A 6423-nucleotide genomic window follows, 5' to 3' on the forward strand; every position below is an offset into this window, starting at 1 on the left:
CAAGAAACAAAGGGAGAAAAATCAAATCAATAAAATTAGAAACGAAAATGGAGAGATCACAACAGAAAACACAGAAATACAAAGGATCATAAGAGACTACTATCAACAATTATATGCCAATAAAATGGACAACGAGGAAGAAATGGACAAATTCTTAGAAAAGTACAACTTTCCAAAACTCGACCAGGAAGAAATAGAAAATCTTAACAGACCCATCACAAGCACGGAAATTGAAACTGTAATCAAAAAACTTCCAGCAAACAAAAGCCCAGGTCCAGACGGCTTCACAGCTGAATTCTACCAAAAATTTAGAGAAGAGCTAACACCTATCCTGCTCAAACTCTTCCAGAAAATTGCAGAGGAAGGTAAACTTCCAAACTCATTCTATGAGGCCACCATCACCCTAATACCAAAACCTGACAAAGATCCCACAAAAAAAGAAAACTACAGGCCAATATCACTGATGAACATAGATGCAAAAATCCTTAACAAAATTCTAGCAATCAGAATCCAACAACACATTAAAAAGATCATACACCATGACCAAGTGGGCTTTATCCCAGGGATGCAAGGATTCTTCAATATCCGCAAATCAATCAATGTAATACACCACATTATCCATTTTAAATATAGCAGTGTACATGTCCATTCCAAACTCCTATTAAGTTTTAAGAGTTCCTTACACATTTTAAATATTAAGACTGTATCCAATATGTGATTTGCAAGTGTTTTCTCACATTCTGTGGGTTACCTTTGCATTCTGTTGATTGTTTCCTTGGCTGTGTAGAAGTTTTTTGTCTTGATATAGTTTAGTTTTTCTATTTTAAATTTTATTGCCTGTGTGCTTTGATATCATATCCAAGAAATCATTGCCAAGACCAATGTCAAGAAGCTTCTTGATATTGTATCTTCTAGGCTTTTTAGAGTTTCAGATCATGCATTTAATTCTTTAATCTGCTTTGAGTTTATTTTTGTGCATGGTGTAAGATAAAGCTTAGGTTTGCATGTGGTAATTTGCATGTGGATGTCCAGTTTTCTGAACACCATGTATCAAAGTGACTATTCTTTACTATTTGTGTATTCCCCACCCAACCAGTCAAAGATCAGTTCATTAAAAATATGTGGGTTTAGCAGTTTGCATTTAAGGCCTTATGAAGCACACATCTTTGATAAATCCTGAATGAACAAAATCATTGATTTTTTAAGAGCAAGTTTTTTTAAAAATTTCACTTGAATATTTCTGAATCTGAACAACAAAAGGCTTCCTTGCTTGAATGCGATTTATGGAAATGTGTTTGCCTAATATTTAACATATTTGATCAGTTGAATCATGCCCAATTCCTTTAATAGAAATGGTTTTACTGTTTCCTTTTAGCAAATGAGAAAACTGAGATATTGGGCAGTTTGCCCAGTTCCACACCATGAATCTCCAAAAGGGATGAGATTAGCATTCAGTGAACTTGGACTCTATTCATACATCCACATCCCTAAATCCATAGGTCTGATGAAGAGATTTGAGAAGTTGAATTACTACATTTGGAAAGATTGCATATCCTTAAAATTGCTTAAATTACTCAAGCAAAAAAAATCAACTCTAAAAAAACCAAGCAACTTTAAGCTCATCTCTCACTGTATTAGGAGAACATTGTTAATACTCTCTTAATTTAGCCTGTTAATAAAGTTTGTGTAGGGGGAAGATAGAGAGAGGGAGAGAGAGGGATTAGGGCATCACCAGGATTCATAACATTAGAATGTCATTGCTTTAAATGTCATATTAGTTCTACCTTTATTTTAACTAATCTTAAAAAACTTGTTTTATATTCCCAGAAAAGGACAGTGCTCTGTGTTCTTTTATTTTTAATATAGTTGAGGCAATAGATAGGAAATAATTTGTCCTTTTATACCTCTATACTTCATTTTAGACTATGATAAAGTTGGGAATGTTAGCATTGACATAAAATATAGTTTACCACATAGGCCAGTTTGGAGGGTATAGAACACTTCATAAAAGATTTATTCCAAAGATATGTTTTGTGTAATAGTATTCCTTTTCTGCAAAAACGTTGTCTGTCTATTGGACATTGACAACTGTTTCTTATAGACTTTCATTACTTTTTGGGGGGTAAAGAAGATCTTCTGAATGCTATTCCATATTTTGACTTTTTATATTTTTAGTATAAATTTGGAATTTCACTCTCGGTGTTGGTGGTTTAGTCGCTAAGTCGTGTCTGACCCTTGTGACCCCATGGACGGTAGTTCGCCAGGCCCTTCTGTCCATGGGATTTCCCAGGCAAGAGTACTGGGTGGGATGCCATTTACTTCTCCAGGGGATTTTCCTAACCCAGGGATCAAAACCACATCTCCTTGCAGGTCGATTTTTCGACCTGTCATACAGCAGGTGACCCTGCTGAGTCACCAGGGAAGCCCTTACCCTTGGTGAGTGCTTAGTCACTCAGTTGTGTCCAACTCTCTGCAACCCCATGAACTGTAGCCTGCCAGGCTTCTCTGTCCATTGGACTTTGCAGGCAAGAATACTGGAGTGGGTTGCCATATCCCCATCCAGGGGATCTTCCTGACCCAGGGATCAAACCCACATCTCTTGTGTTTGTTGCATTGCAGACAAATTCCTGGTAGGCGTGTTCTGTTTTGTGTCTTTTTTTTTTTTTTTAATTGAAGGATAATTGCTTTACAGAATTTTGTTGTTTTTTGGTCATCAAAAGGAAGCCAAGTTTTTTTTGAGAAAACTTTTGTTTTACATCTTTGACCACCTCAGATCTCCGGCTTGCTTCCATTTAGAGCTCTGTTTCTCTTCGAAGCGCAAGGCAACTGAGAGGCATTTCAGGTATTTTTTTTTTTCCCATGTTAGCATCACTTATGCTCCATTCTGAGCTGAATGGTGGAGACAGAGCTTCTGAGAGTAGGTAGCAAGAGATGCTAAACAGTGTTTCCCTGTAAATTCAGGTACAATTCATTTTCTCTAGATAAAGGTGGTGGTGATGGAACTAGGATTGTGTTGCTCAACATTCTCAAATCCTTTCTGTGGAATCATGTACCTCAGAGTTTGGATCTATGTTAGTGTTCTTATCTGATGCCAGGCATTCCTTTACAGATTACTGCTTCCATCAGAATTTCATTGGCTTCATAAAAAACATAGATAAAGCCTGGCAACAGGGGTATAGAAAATTAAGAGTGTCTCTATTTTTCATTCTCTAGAAACACTATAATATAAAAACTTGATTGTGCTAAAATGCTGAAGATGTTATCCTTGCTCTTAGAACCACTGTTGTTGTTAGTCACTCAGTTGTGTCTGACTCTCTGTGGCCCCATGGACTGCAGCATGCCAGGTTTCCCTGTCCTTCACTATCTCCCGGAGTTTGTTCAAACCTATGTCCATTGAATTGGTCATGCCATCCAACCATCTCATCCTCTGTCACTTGCTTCTTCTCTTGCCCTCAATCTTTCCCAGCATCAGGGTCTTTTCAAATGAGTCAGCTCTTCACATCAGGTGGCCGAAATATTGGAGTTTCAGCTTCAGCGTCAGTCCTTCCAATGAATATTCAGAGTTGATTTCCTTTAGCATTGACTGGTTTGATCTCCTTGCAGTCCATGGGACTCTCAAGAGTCTTCTCCAACACGACAATTAAAAGCATCAATTCTTCAGTGCTCAGCCTTCTTTATGGTCCCACTCTCACGTCCATTCACGACTACTGGAAAAATCATAGCTTTGACTATAAGTACCTTTGTCGGCAAAGTGATGTGTCTGCTTTGTAACACACTGCCTAGATTTGTCATAGCTTTTCTTCCAAGGAGCAAGGGTCTTCTCAGGACCATATGACTGTCAAATATCATGTAAAGTCTAAAGAATCAGTTCAAAACAGCAAAATTAGAAATACATTGTAGCACATTGGATTTTTATTACTAGAACTAGAATTCTTGAAAAGTTATTAAAAACAAAAACACGAGTCTTTCCTATCCAGCTGCTAAATTGCCCTGATAATCTCATGTTCTCATTTATAAAGAAGTGTTAGGTTCCTAAAGGGGATAAATGATGCTTTAAAGTTCTATCTCTATTATTCAAAAGCATGCTTCAATACCTCTGCAGAATCTGCTTTTTTTTTTTTTTCATTTTTCATACATATCAATATAACAAACAGAATAAGTAGGAGGAATATCTCTGTCATACTTCTCTGAGAAGAATGGGTAGTAAAATCAAGATAGCTCACTCGGGAGTTCTCTGTATCCATACTGGTTGCATTAGGGTAGGATGACATAGGACACAACAGCATAATCAGATCCGAAAAAAACTAATTAAAAGAGATTGCTGTCTTCTCTTGTATGCGAGTGTGTGTGTGTGTGTGTGCGTGTGTGTGTGCATGTGACATACACATGTCAGATATTACTGGTTACCTATGATTAGATTGCAGGTTGTAGCCCTAGTTACTGGGAATATAACTGTAGAGTGGTTGCATTTTCTGAATTGTTGAAGAATATAGAATCGAGCTCAGGGTAAGAATAACAGCCATTTTTAGACTTCAAGTGTCAATAAAAATAACTCTATTCATTAGAGATAGACATTTGAATTAATTTTTAAAGATTCCTTCATTTTAGAAAAAATACTTTAACAGGGGTGCATTGGTAAAGAAATAGTACTCTTCTTGAATAGGGAAGGGCTTCACTTGCAGCTCAGTTGGTAAAGAATCTGCCTGCAGTGTAGGAGACCCAGGTTTGATCCCTGGGTTGGGATGATCCCCTGGAGAGGGAAATAGCAAGCCAATCCAGTATCCTTGCTTGGAAAATCTCATGGACAGAGGAGCCTGGTGGGCCACAGTCCAAGGGGTTGCAAAGAGTCAGGCACGACTGAGCGACTAACACTTACTTTCTTACTTAGGAAATGGGGAGATAAAATGAGCTTCATATTAAGTTATATGTGGTATGTCTTTGCTGTGGTAGGAGCTGGATCCTGAAGATTTTAATATAACTGCTCACTGGTGATACGAGTTTGTAGAATAAGTTGGATTCTGTTTAAAGTGAACACAAAAGCAACTTTTGAGGAACACGTGCACACCTGTGGCGGATGCATGTTGATGTATGGCAAAACCAATACAATATTGTAAAGTAAAAAAAATAATAATAAATTATAAATAAATAAATACATAAGAAATAAAAATAAAATAAAATAAGCTACTTTATTATTTATTTTTATTGATATGTTTTTCAAATTGCCTGTGTTGGACCACTCTTTCCTGCACCTAGTCTAAATAAATGTGCTCACAAATGCTATAGGTTATGTTTAAAACTCATGTATTAACTCAGTCATAGTTTAAAGGTGTTAAAATTCTAATTTCACCAAATTAAAGCTTTTCTATCTCATCTCCCCTATTTTATACCCAGCTTTGGCTGGATTCAGGTTTGAAAACCGAGACAGTGTATTTATTTATTATTATTTTTTTTTCTAATTTTATTTTATTTTTAAACTTTACATAATTGTATTAGTCTTGCCATATATCAAAATGAATCTGCCTCAGGTATACATGTGTTCCCCATCCCGAACCCTCCTCCTTCCTCCCTCCCCATACCATCCCTCTGGGCCGTCCCAGTACACCAGCCCCAAGCATCCAGCATCGTGCATCGAACCTGGACTGGCAACTCGTTTCCTACATGATATTTTACATGTTTCATTGCCATTCTCCCAAATCTTCCCACCCTCTCCCTCTCCCACAGAGTCCATAAGACTGTTCTATACATCAGTGTCTCTTTTGCTGTCTCGTACACCAGGTTATTGTTACCATCTTTCTAAATTCCATATATATGCGTTAGTATACTGTATTTGTGTTTTTCCTTCTGGCTTACTTCACTCTGTATAATAGGCTCCAGTTTCATCCACCTCATTAGAACTGATTCAAATGTATTCTTTTTAATGGCTGAGTAATACTCCATTGTGTATATGTACCACAGCTTTCTTATCCATTCATCTGCTGATGGGCATCTTGCTTCCATGTCTTGGCTATTATAAACAGTGCTGCGATGAACATTGGGGTACACGTGTCTCTTTCCCTTCTGGTTTCCTCAGTGTGTATGCCCAGGAGTGGGGTTGCTGGATCATAAGGCAGTTCTATTTCCAGTTTTTTAAGGAATCTCCACACTGTTCTCCATAGTGGCTGTACTAGTTTGCATTCCCACCAACAGTGTAAGAGGGTTCCCTTTTCTCCATACCCTCTCCAGCATTTATTGTTTGTAGACTTTTGGATCGCAGCCATTCTGACTGGTGTGAAATGGTACCTCATAGTGGTTTTGATTTGCATTTCTCTGATAATGAGTGATGTTGAGCATCGTTTCATGTGTTTGTTAGCCATCTGTATGTCTTCTTTGGAGAAATGTCTATTTAGTTCTTTGGCCCATTTTTTGATTGGGTCGTTTATTTTT

Source organism: Bison bison, unplaced genomic scaffold (assembly GCF_000754665.1).
Source record: "Bison bison bison isolate TAMUID 2011002044 unplaced genomic scaffold, Bison_UMD1.0 scf7180017864331, whole genome shotgun sequence".
NCBI classification, from domain to species: Eukaryota; Metazoa; Chordata; class Mammalia; order Artiodactyla; family Bovidae; genus Bison; species Bison bison.